The sequence below is a fragment of the Sinohyriopsis cumingii genome, chromosome 7 (assembly GCF_028554795.1).
Source record: "Sinohyriopsis cumingii isolate HCF-2022 chromosome 7, ASM2855479v2, whole genome shotgun sequence".
NCBI classification, from domain to species: Eukaryota; Metazoa; Mollusca; class Bivalvia; order Unionida; family Unionidae; genus Sinohyriopsis; species Sinohyriopsis cumingii.
In genome coordinates, this window is record NC_142967.1 from 109,517,054 (window position 1) to 109,537,887 (window position 20,834).

The 20,834-nt window shown below is 34.6% G+C and overlaps 1 long non-coding RNA gene across 1 annotated transcript in view; it reads right to left on the minus strand.

Moving 5' to 3' along the window:
• Positions 1 to 20,834, minus strand: part of LOC149795922 (uncharacterized) — a 57,369-nt gene that overhangs the window by 22,589 nt on the left and 13,946 nt on the right. The window contains exon 2 of the long non-coding RNA XR_016422156.1: positions 3,757 to 3,836. This is a non-coding gene — a long non-coding RNA (uncharacterized LOC149795922). The remainder of the gene's footprint in view (positions 1 to 3,756; positions 3,837 to 20,834) is intronic.

The window sequence follows — 20,834 nt, forward strand, 5'->3', positions numbered from 1 at the left end:
GGATAAGGATGAGAGCATGGAATAAAAAAATTGTAAAAGAAGAAGAAAATGAGAAGAGGAAGAAAGAAGAGGAGGAAGAGAAGAAAGAAGAGGAGGAGAAAAAAAAGAAGAAAAAGAATGTAGGTGAGAAAATAAGAAGTTGGTGGAGGAAAAGAAGAAATTAGAAGCAGAAGAAAAACAAAAGGCCCTTTTCAGGGCCAGCCATATTTCTCGAAAAGAGATAGCCTTTCCATTGCCTACCCCTTTTTTTAAAAAAAAAACAAAATCCCATGTTCCATTCCCCTTGTCCCTAAACAAACCCAAACTCTATTCCCCATGTTAAATTCCCCTTGTACGTAAAGTGACCCACGATTTATTCCCATGTTAAATTCCCCTTGTACGTAAAGTGACCCACGATTTTTCGCCATGTTAAATTTCCATTGTACGTAAAGTGACCCAGGGGTCCCTGTAATGCTAATTCCCATTGTACGTAATGTGCCCCCCTTTACTACTTTTAGATTATATTTATGGATCTGAATATGGGATGGGAAAATCAGAGGCTGCTTGGAAATATGTACAAGGAGATCAATATGTACTCATCGAAATCTGTACAAGAAGATCAATCTGTACTCATCGAAATCTGTACAAGAAGATCAATCTGTACTCATCGAAACCTGTACAAGAAGATCAATCTGTACTCATCAAAATCTGTACAAGAAGATCAATCTGTACTCATCAAATTCCGTGCAAGAAGATCAATCTGTACTCATCAAATTTTGTACAAGAAGATTAATCTGTACTCATCGAAATCTGTACAAGAAGTTCAATCTGTACTCATCAAAATCTGTACAAGAAGATCAATCTGTACTCATCAAAATATGTACAAGAAGATCAATCTGTACTCATCAGTAGCTACAGAAACATATTTACAGAAAAAATACAAGGGCAAATTATAAGATTGAATCTTGCATGAATATTACTGGAGATATAGCGTTTAAACCTGGTGATAAGCGCAGAATGATCGTTCAGATAAAATCATTTCACATAGTAAAAGGGTTCCATTTGTGCTAATAGTTGATGAATGGCATGGAATACGACGACAGATATTCAAAAACGAGCCATCATATAAAATATATTGGAGTAAGTTTTGAAAGCTAGTTAGTGCATCTGGGCGTAATGTCATCCTTGATGCAGACGCTAATGAAGATGATCTCAATTTATTTAAATTATACAGAACGAACATGAAATTTATCATTCATGATTATAAAACCGATCATGATAGAAAATTTATTGTTGAAAACTCAGATAATGATAATTTATATTTATTATTTAAAATAAATCAAAGATCTCCACGTGGCGAGAAGATAGCTGTGTTCAGACATTATAGGTCCGGTACAGTTTATTCAGTGGAAGGTTTGGGCAAAATATTACAGTCACGAGGATTTCGTGTGCGATATCATCACGCTGATACAAGTCGTTAAGAAAACAATTTAGATTTCGCCGATGTCACCAATGCATATAATGATGTAGATGTCGTTATATACAATGATACACCTGAGGCTGGAGTTAGTATAACAGATGCGAGATTTTCTAACGTGTGTATTTTCATACGAATTAGGATCTGTAGAGGCAACAAAACAAGCATTACACAGATTTAGGTGCATAAATGAAATGAACTATTCAGCCATGTCAAAAAAAAACATGCATAGTAAACTTCCCATGAATTGTGTAGATATTAGAAAATTAATAATTGATCGTGAAAGATTAATTAATAACGAAGTAAAGATGCGTATAGAGCCCCTAATTCTGATGAATTAACAAATCTATGTGGACTTACATATATGATGGATATTACCGAATCAATTAATTCCAGAATTTTTGTATAACCGATATTATTTGCAATGATGATGAAAGATACGAGATATAAAATTATACAAACACCAACAGATGATTATTATATCTGGTTGCTAAAAACAGTCATGGTAAAGTGAGTCTCGAAAAAATCGATGTCGATGAGATTTTGAAGACCAGCATCGGCGATCGAATAAAAAAGGAACAACCCGATATTGATAAAGCTGACAATGCAAGACAAATATAGTATGAATATGATTCAGAGGAGAAATTGAAGTCATATATGCAAAACAATCATAAATGAATAATTTATTTCAGTGTAACGTTGGAAAGTTGCCTGCAGATGAAATTCAAGACAAGACATTTAACCAATTAAAAAGAGCTCAGCAAGTGATTGTTGATCAATTGAATAAGGGCTACGTGATAGATAATAAAATATTTCGATCAGATGAAATTGGTTAAATATGAGAATCTGATCACAAATTGGTTAAATATTTTTCCCGAAACAAGAATTCAGTCGATGAAATTAACGACCAAAAGTATCACAGAGAAAATTAAATTGATATATAAGGAATTTGGAGCGACTGTAACATGAAAGAAAAAATCCAGATCGAAGTGATTATACACTGTTAGGTACTTAAGCTCGAAAAAAAACAGTAACATAGAAAAAGTGAAAAAAATCAAGCTTTAAAAATTTAACAAATAATTTATTTTCCCGGAAAGTTCTGTAGAAATGAAAGAAAAAGGAGAAGAACTTACGGTTTCAATTATAAAATCCAAAAATAATCTAGGAATAATCAGCGAATTAAATTACCAAAGTTCTGGTAATAAATGTTCTAATAATTTCAAGCTCGAATCCTGATTAAAAATCCAAGATGAATGACGATGACGTATACTGTAGTCAGTACTGTGCTTAGATACAGTTCCTCTTAAAAATGCAAATAATGGCACTCTGGTGTTGGAAATCCAAATTTAATTTGTAAGCAATGTCTTTCCAAATTTTCGGTGTGAGCACTCCTCAAAATATTTCCAGAGAAAAAAGAATGAATCCTTTTGAAATCCAACTGATCTGAAAAAAATTATAACTCAGAATCTGGCTACTCCAAAATAACTTCACATCAGTGTAAAAAGCCCAAAACTGAGAAATTTCTCTCAAAGCATCTCTATTAAAACTGACAAATGCGTAGTAATGAAAAAAAAAGGAATTCCGAAATCGAAAAGATCACTGATCGTGTTTAAGTAACGTACACCAAAAATGACCCTGACGACAAAAAAAAAATCATTTTAAAATAAAATAGAACTTGCTTGCGAAGGTTGTTACAATTTCTGAAACATGGTTAAGATTTAGATCAACACTTGGTGTTTACGAAAGAATGATTCAGAATGAGATGTCTGGAAAAATATCATCTCCATTGAATACATTTACATTATAATAGCATATAAATGAATAGAAAATTTAAAACTGACAAACAATTAAATTAAAATAAATAGAATTAAATCAGATACATATATATATAACATCACTAACATATCCTGTTTGGCCAAAATCAAACTTTACTGATGATGTAACATGGAGAAATTTAAAAATCAATTGTGAAGGATTTGACGGAGGAAATGATATCTAGATAACATATAAACATTCAGAAATACTGAAATTTCATATTTGGAGTGTCATCAGATTATTTAGTATATTTGATGAACAAAATATAATTTGATATGTATACGTAGACTTTTAAAATGTCATAGAAGAGCGGTCAATTATTCATTCTGATGCTTATATTATCATTGTGGAAAGTGTATCTTGCAGGAGGAATATTGAAGTCTTGATGCTTCACTTGATGGAACCTAAGATAAACGTTGGCCTCATGGATGGATTCAGAGTAAACTTTCATCACATACCTGCCTCGGTTCCGTTACTGTTCTTACCCTTCATAGTGTCTTTTCTGTCATCACTGCGTGAAGTATTGGAAGATGGCTTTGATCAGCATTTCCATTATTTGAGTAAACTGAATTAGAACAAAATTGTATAAAGGAGACTTTGCTTTAAGATGTTTCTATAATTTACTTGACCATGCAATTATAGGAATACATTACCTATTTAAAGGGAATAACAATCATCCAACCAAACAGAATACCAATATAGATGACACGTAACAACAATTTATATTTGATATTGCTTTGGCAAGATATCCCCATCTCACATGTTGCCAGTCAATGTTTCCCCATTTAAGCATTACAAATAGACAGAATGAGGAACCCTTACTTGGAAAAGGAACACAATTACGTACAACTAACGTCTGATATGCACACCAATATAACCGCCTTCTTGTTCTAAATGCAGAATTATGGATGCAAAGGTGCCAAACATTGTATAAAGTAACGTGTACATGTATAATTCAACAGTACATCATCACAATCCTGTGTATATCAAACAAAGCACAATCTTGTAAAAATGGAAGAAATTAACAGCATGCTAAATTCTTAAGGAAGATAACTCTTCTATGGGTCTGATTACAATGGCTTAGAAAGAAAATATAATTTCATGGCATGTTGAAGGAAATCAAAACACAGTGTAATATCATCTGATTGGTGCAGTTGTACTAGTACCTCAGTTAGTGTAGTAATACCACATTTAGTGTAGTAGCACCTCAGTGTAGTGGTGCCGCAAGTAATTTAATAATACATCAATTAGTGTAATAATACATCAATTAGTGTAATAATACATCAATTAGTGTAATAATACATCAGGTAGTGAAGTAGTATCTTAAGTAGTGAAGTAATACTCCCGTTTGTGCAACAATACATCAATTAATGTTTTGCAATACATAACACAATTAGTGCAGTAATACCATCAACCAAGATGAACTGCTTTTAATTATTATCATAACTTCATTTACGTATTATTGAAGGTGTCTACGGTGAAAACAAAAACCATTATAATATGTCAGCAAAACTGCACCGTTTAGTAAAGTGCAGTGTTGTCTCCCTTACACCTTGCAATTAGACATGCCTGGATTAATCACAGAGAATCAACTGTAGACAAGAATCCCTTGCAGGGACTGATGCTCTACTCGACAATAAAAAAATCAGCAATTGAAGACCATTTTTTCCTTTTAACTGATGAGTGTTAAAACTATCTTGGAAATGTTTCTGCAATAACAAGATTTTCTAATTAGATTAAGTTGTGAACACAAGGGATGTCAGACTGGCACTGTTTTTTAGGACAAAGTATACATCACTAGAAGTCTTTTAGGCTATCGCAATAATCATTCATTCAGGGGGAGTAGTCACCGGAAAGTTGTCTTGACGGCCAGTATATTGGAAGTCAGGTCAGTACCATTTACATTTAGGATGAAATAGACATCATAAGAAGTACTGTAGCGGAAAACCTCATAATGAACCTTCCATGTAGGAGGAGTAGCAATAACAAGATTTTTCAAGATGGACACTAGGGAGGACATATTGGACATTAGATCAGATCCATTTCCATTTCGGTCAAATGATATCATACCAAGTCTTTTAGTGAGAACCCCATGTTGATGTGACCATTCCTTTGGTAAGAATCTCATGTTGATATGACCAGTCCTTTGGTGAGAATCTCTTGGTGATATGACCAGTCATTCAGGATTAATAGCAACATCATGATTTTTAAAATGTCTGCCATGATAGATGTCAGACTGGCACCATTTTCATTTAGGACCAACTAGACATCATAAAAAGTCTTTTAGTGAAAATCCCATGATGATAACCCCACCCATTCTGGAAAAGTAGCAATACAATGATTTTCAAGACAGTAACCGTGGTAGCCATATTGAATATGCAAGAAGCTCCTTTTAATCTATGACCATGTAGACCGTGGGGTGCATGTGTGTGCAATGTTTCATGGCAATCCTCCAAGGCAATTACGAGGAGCAGGGATAGAAACCTTGTGCTAACAGACGGATGACAAAGAGAGACAATGAACAATCCCATACGCTGTTCTGGACTATGATCGTTGGAGCTCAAAGGTAAAATCTAAACAGCTTATAAATTATTCATTTTTCTTAAAATCATAGAAAACTATTTTCATTAAATACAAATATAAATATAATGCACTTCTCAATACTTAAATGTTTATGAATTGGTATACCTTTCTTTGTAAACTTTAAAACATTCATTTTGTTCATTTACTGATAATGCAAGAAAAGACACATACTATTATCTTAATATCAATAATAATGCATTTAATTAGCACTAAGGTCGTATCCTGACTATTATCTTAATATCAAGCAAAGACATTTAATTAGCACTAAGGTCATACCCTGACTATTATCTTAAAATCAATATAATGCATTTAATTAGCACTAAGGTCATACCCTGACTATTATCTTAATATCAAGCTAAGACATTTAATTAGCACTAAGGTCATACCCTGACTATTATCTTAATATCAAGCTAAGACATTTAATTAGCACTAAGGTCGTACCCTGACTATTATCTTAAAATCAATATAATGCATTTAATTAGCACTAAGGTCATACCCTGACTATTATCTTAATATCAATATAATGCATTTAATTAGCACTAAGGTCGTACCCTGACTATTATCTTAAAATCAATATAATGCATTTAATTAGCACTAAGGTCATACCCTGACTATTATCTTAATATCAATATAATGCATTTAATTAGCACTAAGGTCGTACCCTGACTATTATCTTAATATCAAGATAAGGCATTTAATTAGCACTAAGGTCATACCCTGACTATTATCTTAATATCAAGATAAGACATTTAATTAGCACTTAAGTCATACCCTGACTATTATCTTAATATCAAGATAAGACATTTAATTAGCACTACGGTCATACCCTGACTATTATCTTAATATCAAGATAAGACAATTAATTAGCACTTAGGTCATACCCTGACTATTATCTTAATACAAGGGAAGACATTTAATTAGCACTAAGGTCATACCCTGACTATTATCTTAATATCAATATAAGGGATTTAATTAGCATTAAGGTCAATCCCTGACATGATAAATACACAACCACCTCATCTGTCTGATTTGTTTTCTATAAGCGTTGTCACTCCATATTCCAAAGATTGCTTGTTGAGTTAGCTTTGCTAGTATTTTGCCAAACATGTCAAATGTGCTAATTTAAATAATATCGTGATATAAATATCGAGAATCCAACATTCAGAATGGATAATTAGAAGACAACTATACCCGCTCTATCTTTCCTGTCATTACCTTTTATTTCAATGTGACCATGAAACCAACAATACTAGATATTTATTTACAGATTTTACGAAAAAATAGTGTTTCAGAAAGATTTTAGATGTTAATGAGTTATCACATTCAAGGCTTTGCAAGGATTTCAATCATGAAAAGGTATCTAAAAGGTTATGAAATTTCCGTTTATTTCATTTTTTAGTTTTGACCTAGTTCCAAGATTTGAGCATGTCTGTTATTTATGCAGTAAAAGCGGAGGTTTCATCAATTATTCAGTTACAGATGGTGCTGCTAGGTGCCATTGGATGTTGCATCAGCAGCTGCCTATTTCAAACAATCTGATTACATGGATGTATGGAATATTAGATGATTGGTAGGCAAATCTTTTTAAATTACAAATATCCAACATTATATTGCATGTATTTATTAACAAAGGTGAAATTCTTGGAATGGAAACTTTTACATTGTGACAAAATTGATTTTTTACTCTTCTAAATGATGGTAGATTCATAAGCTAAATTAGGTTTCCTAGCATAGATGGCTTGGCATTTGGATCTAAAGATTACTTCTGTATACAGGATTAGAGGGATTAAAATAACTTGGGACTGAAGATTCAGTTTTGTTCATTTGCATGAAAGTGATACATCATTTTCTTGACCACAGAGGCTTTCTGAAAGTGAAGTTATACAAGCCACATGGCAAAATCTAAGTCCCTGATTGTGTATTGGATACAACAACCCTGATGTTGTGTATTGGGCACAACATGCGCAGGAAAGATTGCACAGTTGATGTATACATTAATGAGTTAAAGTCACATTTCTATCTAAATTAAAATCATGTATAACCGTATCAACGCATTCTGGTATAGCTGTCACGTATAGCCATAGTTAGGCGTTCTGGTAGAGTTGTCACGTATAACCGTAGTAAGGCTTTCGGGTATAACTTTCATTTATAACCGTAGTAAGGCTTTCGGGTATAACTTTCATGTATAACTGTAGTAAGGCTTTCCGGTATAGTAGTCACGTATAACCGTAGTAAGGCTTTCTGATATAGTTTTCATGTATAACCGTAGTAAGGCTTTCGGGTATAGCTTTCATGTATAACCGTAGTACGGCTTTCTGGCATAGTTTTCATGTATAACCGTAGGAAGGCTTTCTGGTATAGCTGTCACGTATAGCCATAGTTAGGCGTTCTGGTATAGTTGTCACGTATAACCGTAGTAAGGCTTTCTGGCATAGTTTTCATGTATTAAGGCTTTCTGGTATAGCTGTCATATATAACCGTAGTAAGGCTTTCTGGTATAGCTTTCATGTATAACCGTAGTAAGGTTTTCTGGCATAGTTTTCATGTATAACCGTAGGAAGGCTTTCTGGTACAGCTGTCACGCATAGCCATAGTTAGGCGTTCTGGTATAGTTGTCACGTATAACCGTAGTAAGGTTTTCTGATATAGTTTTCATGTATAACCGTAGTAAGGCTTTCGGGTATAGCTTTCATGTATAACTGTAGTAAGGCGTTCTGGCATATCTTTCATTTATAACCGTAGTAAGGCTTTCTAGCATCGTTTTCATGTATAACTTTAGTAAGGCTTTCTGGCATAGTTTTCATGTATAAGCGTAAGAAGGCTTTCTGGTATAGCTGTCACGTATAGCCATAGTTAGGCGTTCTGGTATAGTTGTCACGTGTAACCGTAGTAAGGCTTTCGGGTATAGCTTTCATGTATAGCCGTAGTAAGGCTTTCGGGTATAGCTTTCATGTATAACTGTATTAAGGCTTTCCGGTATAGTAGTCACGTATAACCGTAGTAAGGCTTTCTGATATAGTTTTCATGTATAACCGTAGTAAGGCTTTCGGGTATAGCTTTCATGTATAACTGTAGTAAGGCGTTCTGGCATAGCTTTCATTTATAACCGTAGTAAGGCTTTCTAGCAAAGTTTTCATGTATAACCGTAGTAAGGCTTTCTGGTATAGCTATCATGTATAACCGTAGTAAGGCTTTCGGGTATAGCTTTCATGTATAGCCATAGTAAGGCTTTCTGGTATAGTTGTCACGTATAACTGTAGTAAGGCTTTCTGATATAGCTGTCATGTGTAAGCGTAATAAGGCTTTCGGGGTATAGCTTTCATGTATAACTGTTGTAAGGCTTTCTGGTATAGCTTTCATGTATAACGTAGTAAGGCTTTCGGGTATAGCTTTCATTTGTAAACGGAGCAGTATAACGAGGGATAATAAAACATTTAAGATTGACTTCTGGGTCATCAGGAATTTCAATTAATCAATAAAACTGAATACATACAATTTTAAATTTAGAAACCATGAACTCACTTTCTTTAGAGCATTTCTGAACACCTTTGATGCAAATTTGTCTCATTTGTTAACAGTATCCAACACTGACTACCAGTAGCTTAAGGTTTATAGTTTTCATTTATAACCGTATTAAGGCTTTCTGGTATACATGTCATGTATAATTTTAATAAGGCTTTCGGGTATAGCTTTCGTGTATAGCCATAGTAAGGCTTTCCTGTTTGCTCCCCAATCTTTGTTTGCACTACACTTGATAATTACTGATGTTTTGTCATACGTTTCCCTGAGGTATATAATATGTAGAAGGAAAGGTCATTTACAGTAAATATAAGGCCTACAAATGTGATCTACTCCAATGAAAGAGGATGTGGATGTGTGTGTGTGATTTGGATTTTTAACGTAGCTTCAACACTATTTCACTCATATCGCTCTGATATCTGCAGTGTGGCAGTTATAATGATGTGTATCTAGCACTAGGGCGCCATGCAGCAGACATGTAGCATGATGTCCCACACAGTCACAATATCCTGACACAAGGCGGAAAGGTCCTAACGCTAACCCGTTAATGCTGAGCGCCAGGCGAGGCAGGTGTTAGTACTATTTTGTGTAAGTCTTTGGTATGACCCTGCTGGGGATCTAACCCACGACCTCCCTCATCCGAGGCGGACGCTCTAACCGCTAGACCACCGGAGCGGTATTACGTGGGATAACAGAACATTTAAGACGGACTTCTAGATCCTCAGGAATTTCAATTAATCAATAAAACTGAATACATACAGTTTTAGATTTAGAAACTGTGAACTTAATTTCTTTTAAGCATTTCTGAACTCCTTTGAGGCAAATTGATTTCATTTGTTGAACAGCATGCACAGACTACCAGTAGCTTAAGGTATAAAAATCCAATCATACGTTTATATTATCACCTTACAAGATAGTACAGATAAAAGCCTAAGTCATATCTATTGACCTTAAAATAAATGTCCGAAGGTCAAATAAAACACCATGTCAACGTGACAATCCCTTTAAAAGAACTAGTCTTAACAATATTGGCAAGATGGTCAACACGGTGGCAGTCTGATCATCACCATTTTTATTTATGACCTACTCAGTATAATTAGAATTCTTTGACTGAGACCATCATGTTACTCTGACTACCAATTTAAGAGAAGGACAAAACTATATTATCAAGATAGACACCACAGTGAATGCCAGTCAGATCCTAACCTTCTTGATTACAACTAAATGACATCATATGGAGTATTTTAATAAACACCACATATCGATATGGCCATGAGTTGAAGTGTATCTGAAATTGCACACCAAGACAATTCCTCACACGGAAAATGGCAGCCAAAGATGACATGGAAAGCGGTAAGCAGCAGAGAGGGCGATCAGACCACTATAGGGAATGGTCACCCTTTGTTTTTAGACAAAAAAAATAGTGACCCTTCATAAAGGTCAATACCACGTCTACGGTTATTGTTTGTCCCAAACAGAATTGTAGACGAGCCCTCTCTGCTGCTGCTATTAATTAAAAAATTGTTATATTAAAACTAATGGTACATCCAGAATCTTATACTGCAAGAATAGCACGAGAACGATTGGAAGCAATTAAAAAATTTCTTCCCGTGCGAGATTCATTTAGAAAAAATCTACAAGCGCAGCAAGAAGCACAAGTTGAGTACGAAAAAGACACTAAAAAACTGTTTAAACCCGTCACTGCAGCTACTGAAAAAGTTACAACTGTCATCAAAGAAGATCTTCTTCCGGTATCAAAACAAACAGCAGAACAAACTGAAAAAATAGCAAGAAGAACTAAACAGACAAAGAAGATTTTACGAGATCTTTCAGCTAATATAGCTGCGGTTCAACCTCCAACTTTTGGTGAGGAAATACTTGAAGATATTGGAAGACTTCGTGCTGAAGTCGCCGACGTGCAAAAAGAACATACACCTAAATCCAAGCCAGTAAAAGAAAATATAAAATTAATTGCAAGATTTAAGGAAGGGGTTGTTGAAGATATTGGAAATACTGAAAGAGAAAATTTACCCGAAAAACATATTTTAAACTACCCTCATAAAAGAATAAATGATGATAATCTTATTAAATGGATATATCGCATACATGCAAACAAAAGACAGGTTAGAAGTGATGATTCGAAATACAAAGATCTTTATAAAGAAGTAGAAATACTTTATAGAGAGAAGAAGTGACTCACCTGACATATCCCCGGTCACCACTGAAGTACTTTATCCGGTGATGCAACCACCAGTATTTAAAACACCTCAAGATGAACCTAAAACAGGATCTGGTTTATGTCCTGATAATATCATTAATGATGTGTCACGGTTAGAAGTTCTCATAGGAGTAAAACGTGCCGGAAATAATTCACCAGAAATAATTAATGAAGCATCTGATATTTGCCGGCGATTATTTCAAGGCGGTATTATGGATATCGGAGTTTACCGAGAACTTATCGATGAACTTGCTGATGATTACAGTGACTAGTTGTTAGATAAATAGCAAATAACATAAGATGATCATACATAATAATCATCGTAAACCCGTGCAGGTCAGAGCGGTAAACTCACGATTACCAATCTACAGAGCTACTTACGGAGATGGATTGGTGATGTTGTACAGGGATTATTTACAAGGATAGCTCAAAAAGCAGCACCTATTGCAAAACAATTATCGATGAAAGCTATTGATATTGTTCGTGATAAAGCTCCTGGAGCAATTGTCAATGTTGCTGGTAAGGCGTTCTCGATGATCAAAGATAGACTAGCACGATTAATGCGACGAAAACGACAACCATCAGTGAAACTGGCAAGTACTGAAGTGATGCCAGCAGATGTCAGCAGAATAATAAATCAGGCTGCAAATCAAAAACTAGCGGCGTTAGCAGATCAAGGACTCGGTGAACCAGGGAATAATATTTCAAGTTTGATATCAGGGAGTGGAATTTCCCGAACGCGGTAATCGGTTGTTCTTGTAAGAAAGGGTGATGATAACGATGCTCTGTGGAGACCTGTTGGTGATCCTGGTAAAGTAGTATTATCGAAACTTTCACTATGGATGCCGGTAATGACTCCAGCGATCGCAGTAGAACAAAAATTAATTTCTTTCATGGACACTGGTGGTAAATCCTTGATGTCATGGTTAACAACATGTACAGATAGTATGCAAACTGACGTTAACGATCAGTTTACATGGCATATAGCATCACAACAGGGAGTTTCTGTACCGCGGCATATTTGTATTGTGTTTCAGAACATCAATCGATTAGGCTCACAAAACCACTCTCATATGATATTTGACAAACTAGGTATCACAGATATTTCTTTACGGATAAACGGACAACAAGAACCAGCAGAGAATATACAAGTAAATTATGAACAGAATCGTATAGGACGTGCATATCATCGTTTAATGTCATTCATGGGACGTGATCAAAACGTGGATACTGGATTGCAAATATCACAACATGATTTTAAAAATTTATATCCGATTTATTATTTTTCACTAGAACATCTTGATCTATCAAAACAATCTGTCGTTGATATACATCTTAAAGCAACATTAGATACAGATGGTGCTAATTATAGAGCAATCGCGGTCATACTCAGCGATAAAGCTATGTTACTTGAAGGTGGTAGTGGTCGAATGAGAGTCGTTGATGCACCATTGGAAAATCTTTGATCATGTTATTTAGAAAAATGTATTTATATAAAAATGTCGTATAGTCATGTTAATGTTACTCTGACTCCCGGTCAGGTCAAAAAGCTTCAGTCAAAAACCACCAGCAAATGCGGAACTAAAATATCACTAAAACGAGATCAGATGGGTGGTGGTCCAAACAAATTATCGTTGACAAATAATCAGATTAAACATTTCAATAAAGCCCTAGAATCAAAAACCGGAGTTCAATTACATCTTTCTCCCAGCGCCATCAAAGACATGGTTAAAACGGGTGGTATATTTCCATTTCTTGCGGCCATTCCAGCATTAATAGCTGCTGCCGCTCCAGCTGTAGCAAAAGCAGCCGGGTTAGGTGCTGTTGTAACAGCTGCTGGAATGGCTCTAAAGAAAGCAAAAGGAAATGGATACAAAAAAGGGACGCGGCCTAAGATTACCGGGATCTCGTTGGGGAAGAGGTCTGAGGCTTCCACGTTAGATGTTCCAGCATCAAATTTTGATTTACTTGATGCTGCTAAACGATTAAAAATAAAAAAAAAAACTTTAGAGGTGATTTTGTGCGAGATCAATTACCAAAACAACCAAACAAACTCGAAACAGGTATTATTAATCTCGACTCGAATTCAGGACCCGGTACTCATTGGGTATCATACGCGGTTGATCCACGTGGAATCGTTTATTTTAATTCATACGGATTAGCTCCACCTGTTGAATTTATCAAGTATGTTGCACCACTTCACGCGCAAGTTTGATATTCAACGCTACCCACACAAACAATGACAGATCCGCCAATATGCGGCCGTGAAGTAATTAATGTACTTAACGCTGTATCAAAATCATCCAAACTGCCACATAAAGTCGTGCATGATTATACAAGCAAGCGATTCGTTGCGCGTAAAGTGTTTAAAACAGATCTTTAGATTATAATGGTTGATATTTACGGAAGAAGATCTTCACCCGTTGAGAAAAAATCCGGCGACGTTGATCTGTCAAAGTACGCGACTAAAGATGATCTCACTGATATCATGAATCTTGCTGGAGTTGGCCCAGATGAGGTTGTTATTTTTCAGGATCGACATGGTAAACTAAAAACGAGCAACATCAGATGGAATGATATAATTCGACGAGTACTCGGTGAGGTCATGGATAATATTAATGTGTTTACTGACAGCGGCAAAATCAGGGATTCAAGTATATCGTTTACAACCATCAGAAATGAAATTACAAAAAGTGTTGCTAATCGCGTGAAAAACACCGGCTACACAATGACGGGTGAACTCAGCATGAACGGATATAAGATAGTAGTTTTAAGAGATCCAACATCCGACGAGGACGCAGCTACAAAAAGGTACGTTGACGTCAACTACAACATCGTAGATGGTAAATTATCCACGTTGCGGGCCGAGTATGATGTTCACCTAGGCGCTTTTGGAAGATTTCGAAGAAACTTTCAAAAACCCGATGAATCTATAGATAAATTTTTCGGCACTCCGCACTCCGTTGACATAAAACTTTCTGATATCAAGACGAACATCGACACGATCAAACAAACACAGCAAGACATCGTGGCGTGGATTCCTGAGTTCGTTAATAAAACCAGTCTGATTAAAATTCCAGCCGGAAAAACTCCCGGACATATCACAAACATCGTATACACAGTATCATCGGGATTCGCAACATGGTCGCAGCAAAATAAAACTATCAAATATACCGCAACAGCTACTGGCGTGTACAGGTTGTCTGTGTTCAGTGCTGCAAAATTTGAAGTATTTACAACGTATCCATGGCGTCATTCAACCGATAAGTTTTCCGGGGTTCTATCTGTTAAATTAAATAGTGGAACCGAAGAAATATTTATTTTGGAAGCAGCTGATAAGACATTAAATGCAACATCTTACTGGTGGTGTTTGGAATTTGTAGCTGAAACACCTCAATTATTTACTGCATAAAAATATATGGATGGTGCACAATACAGGTACAATCAAGCGCGTGAATGGCAGGCAGCATTAAAAGATCGAGTTGAACAGTACACAGCAAAAGTAAAGAAATATCGACGACGATTAGTTATCGTGGACGTGATCGTTTATTCAGTATCTGCTGTTGTTGCTGGAACAAGTGTTATATTATCAGCGGTAACAGTGATGGCACCAGTAGCCGTAACTATTTGCATTTCAGCAGCAACAACGATTGCAGGTGTGCTCAATATCATTGCAAAACAATATTCACCTGCACGAATGAAAAATTATCCGATTACATGATAAGATTACATACAGCGACGGTCGCATACTCGAAGTTATCCTCGTTGTTATCAGCGAGTCCCAGTGATGGAATTATATCTGATTTCGTGTTTTCAATGATGACTAAAATATATGACGAAGGTATCGGTATTAAAGACATAAATACTAATAATGACAGAATTACTCCAGCAGATCGTGACTAATACAACTCCGCCAAAGATAACGATGATCTCGGTAAGTTCAACTAATCCTGAATTTAGTATTAACTTTCCTACTGCAATTCCAGTAAAGGAAATAGCACTAGCTCAATTACGGGTATATTACAGCTGGCCAAATATCAGATCAAAATCATTCAATGGTACACCAGCAAATAATTCGCTTGTATTTGCTAACAACAACAAACCAGATGGAACGCCTGACTGGATAGATGTTGGAATACCCACTGGTAGTTATGAGATCGAACAAATCAATGAGAAATTTCAACGTAGAATAAAATCAATAACCGGAAAAGAAGCAAAAATATCAATTAACATTCATGGACCGACGCTGTCCTCGACGGTTGAGATACATTCTCCTGATTATGCCGTTGATATTTATCAATCCTCGATAAGATCCGTACTAGGTTGGCCGGATGTTCCCCCAGTGTATGAAGGACCACCTGAACCGAAGTTAAGTGATTTTATCACGGACGATGCTAAGTTTATAATAACTCCAGAATACCGAAATTTGTATCCATGGGTTAGAAGGGAGGATAATACTCGTATTATTCATGATGGAAAATATTATCCTATGGTACCGTTTTCTATCATTGATTTTGATAGAAAAACTTCAACTGGAATTATTTATGAAAGATATTTCAGATCAAGAGCTAACGAAATTAAAGCTGAGTACACAATTACATTAACGACATTAGTACGTTTATTTAAAAATTAAATCCTGGAGTATCCCAATATCGATCTAAAACATCAGATCATTGCAACGATACAACATTTAAATCAGATTATTTCAGACATTAAATACGTTAATCAAACTATTGTTGAGGTAATAAATACTAGTACTTATGATGTTGGAATTGAAAAAGATAAAATAACAACAATCAAGCGGATGTACCTTGATCATTATAAAATAGCTGAAGGAGATTTATTAAAATTTACATTACCAGGATTTGAAGCTGGCGAATTAATAGGATCACTCAATGATCTTGTCGCGAAAAACTTTCCTGAAATACTAGCTATGTGGAGAAAACTAGCACCACCAGCAACTGTTCTCAGATACAATAACGATCCACACGGCGGCGGCAGGCACGTATCCCCGGGAATCGTTAATATAACCAGCACGATCGTGGTAAATCTGGTTTGTGACGTAGTCGATGGCAGCTATCAAATAGATCTCGGAAAATCAAATCAGGCTCAACAAGGATATATTTTATATACATTAACACCACAAATGTCCCCTGGAAGTTTAATCGTGCAAGAACCAACTAATCGTGTGTATCTGCGGTGTCACAATAATATATTAACACGAATAAATTTTAAGCTCACAGACCACCTTAATCGCTTAATTGACCTATGTGGAGAAGAGCTTGTAATAAATCTGTATGTGAAATCTTAATTAATCAAGTAAATATTATATAATGTACCAGCTCGTGAGGGTTTTTATACCGACAAAGAAGCACTTGAAAACTCCATCAGCACTGCGTTTTCACAAAACACAGAGCAATTTAACGTTAATTTAGTTATTGATGAATACGGAAGCGAGGATTTCTTATTAACACAAGAACAGTTAGATTAGCTCCGTCGAGAACATATTATCGAGATCATTTGTAACAGAGATCAGATTCTAAATTGTACACATTCCTGTATTAAACTCGATCAACTGAAAAAAATAATATTTCAGAATAAATAAATAAATATAATCACTGATGGGATAAATTACACAAATTAATAAATTTTGTACAATCTGAAATAATTTATTATTATTCTGAAATATTTAGTTTTTTATGAATTAATCTGATGGGGTGGTTGGTACTTAAAATTATACAAATCAATCAGTTTGTTAATTCTGATGGGGTGGTTGCTACTCAAAAGTATACAAATCAATCAGTTTATTAATTCTGATGGGGTGGTTGGTACTTAAAAGTATACAAATCAATCAGTTTATTAATTCTGATGGGGTGGTTGGTACTGAAAATTATGTAAATCAATCCGTTTTCCAAAAAATACTACAAAAAAAATATTTTATTATTATTCTGAAATATTTTTATTATTTATGTAAATTATTTAATTTATTAATTTTGATGGGGTGGTTGGTACTAAAAATTCATACAGATCAATTAATTTATTAATTCTGATGGGGTGATTGCTACTTAAAGTATGCAAATCAATTAATTTATTAATTCTGATGGGGTGATTGCTACTTAAAGTATGCAAATCAATTAATTTATTAATTCTGATGGGGTGATTGCTACTTAAAAGTATACAAATCAATTAATTTATTAACTTTGATGGGGTGATTGCTACTTAAAAGTATACAAATCAATGAGATTTGTATTTTAATGGGGTGGCTGCTACTCAAAAGTATACAAATCAATCAGATTTGTAATTTTGATGGGGTGGTTGCTACTCAAAAGTATACAAATCAATCAGTTTTTCAAAAAATATTTTATTATTATTCTGAAATATTTTATTGTTTTATGTAAATTAATCAGTTTATTAATTCTGATGTGATATACAATGAGAGAAATTAATCAGATTTTATATTACTACTCAGGGTTGCTTTGGTCGTTACCCGCTGCCATAATTTGTCTTAAGTATCTTATGCGGGTACTGATTGTTTTTTTCGTTTCGTACTCGCTGGATAATCCCGATCTGACCATTTCTACTGCGACAGAAAGAGGAATAAATTTATTTACTTGATCATCGTTCACCATAGCTAGTGATTGAAACATAGCTGCCTGAATCCGCTTTATGAACTTATATTGAGATGATAGAATATACTTATTTTCATTTTTAAGTTCTTCTAACGTTTCAAAATCAGATATTATTTTTTCAGGATTTAGTTCATCAGATATATTAATTCCGTTTTCTTCTAGTTTTTAATAGCAGAAATAATGTCTTTGATATTTTCATGGTTCATTATATAATATATAAATCTTTAAAATAAAATAAATTATCCCTATAGAACCCCTATCGAGTGTTTAGCGAGTTCGTCGGGATGTTTCAAGGACGGCACAACATATACAATGAATATATACAATGAAATGGATATATACAATGAATGACGAGCCCCTATCGAGTGTCTTAGCGAGCTCAGATTATGGATATATACAATGAATGAATATATACAATGGAATTAATATATACAATGAATGAATATATACAATTTATGAAGGACAGCACAATGAAATGGATATATACAATGAAATGAATACATATAATAAATAAAGGAGATTACAAACATATACGCTCAGCAGACCCCACCCACAATAATCAAACCCGTGGGTGATACGAAAATATGTATCAATCACCAGTTGATATGTGGTTGAGGTTTTGCTGAGCGGAGGGGCTTTTTGTGGCTCCCTCCAATTATTATAAAAATCGCAATTATGCGCACCACCGACCAGTTGTCAGCCATGGGGATTCGATCCTGGACCGCGACCGTCACAGTCCAATACGATACCGATTGAGCTATCGAAACTTCTTATATGTTTCGGAAGTTAATATATAGCTAATAATCATTGAAAAGGAACTAATTTCAAATATTTTTACTCCAAATACAATTCTGAATTCAAGAAATACGTTTATACATATATTCTCACCAAACAAGTTAGATTTATAAAGTTGGATTAAGAAATTTCCTATTTACTATACCGCTTATGATCCACGCCATCTATGATAGAACATCCGGTCCAGATCATCTAACTGCTAGATTTTTCCATCCTCTCTATAACTGTTCAATGGAGAAATATATATTACGAGATTTTCCATTCGTAAATCTGTATCCGTGAAGAATATAGTCAAAGGGAGTGTTTAGTTGTTAATATTACTCGATAAAAAAATATAAAAAAATAATCACACATACGTACACAATCTCGCATTATATTTCTGCACTGAAACAGAAAAATGAAACTAATTTTTAATTCCAAACATTATTGTACACGTATTTCTGTAATCGAGTAAATGCATGCAGGATCCATGTATTGTACTGTAGATCTAAAATTAACCCGATGTGATCGATACAGACTAGACGCTGGATTCTGCACCCAATAAGCTGGAATATACATGTCATACTGCGCTCGGTTTTCTGTAGTTTAGATGAAATATACATGTATTTTATGTGCTGTCAATGTGTAGTGCGCTGTTCTAAATGTTTCACGAATAGAACAGAAAAATACACGAACTGTATATTTTTGTAAGTTAGAAACCATAAACGGGTATGTAGATGATTATGACCATATACCGAGGATCATAAAATTACCTCCCTTTCGTGAGTCAAAAAATAAGTAGTATAATAATGATAATTTCTGACCAAAACAAATAAATATTATTCGAGGTGGTGATGATAGTTAACAATACTGAAAATTGATTCTCTGTTTATATTTTTTGAGAAATCGGTTTTGTATATATTTTCTGCTACTTTTTGTACTGAATATGAGTCAATATCAAAGTATTTCGCAGCAGAACATATCGAACGAAATATAATTACTTCGCCAGTTTCTGTGTTTGTAGAATTTATCACCCTTCTAGAAAATGTCTTACATCTTCCAGTATTACCACATGCAGAGTTCACACTTTGTGTGACAACTCGAAGGTTGGATAAACTATTATTTTGAGGATCCCAGTCAATATGATCAATAACAAGACCGTCATTGATCACTCCGAAGAAACATTCGTAGATGAAACGATGACAATGATAATGTTTCTTCCCAACAGTAAACATTAGATAAGCAGCATTAGTAATATAACGAACCGGTTTTTTTAACCTACAGTGTCTAATGACAAAAATACGATCTGATTCATAGTTTATTATGACAGGATGTGGGACAAATATATTTTGCTCCATTATACAATAATATTATTTGTTTAAATCATTGTTTGTCTGAAATCTTGATATATAGTCCTCCAAGGATTTTATAGCGTTTTCACTATTATTATTTTTTTTTGTCATAATATCTTTTAAGTTCTCTGAACCGTTTTCCACCGCACTTTCCACGTAATTCTGTTTTTGCTCGCACCCCAACACCACATCGGAGACATGGTATTGGTCCTAGACTTCCTCGCCGTATATTTTGTAAGTGCATCCAACAAAATTCACTTCTACAGGATTTATTACATCGATTTACTGAACCGATCATGAGCCAAATGCATGATACATTGTATATATAATATTCTTTATTTAAATATTTGTTTTAATTATATGAACGAATTTGAGAGATTATCCCAAACTAGGCCTTCTAAATATAAATTTAATGTCGACAGACTATCTCCTAACTTACCAGTACGAGATTTGGTTGATCCGAAAAATAAAAGTTTGATCAATAAAAT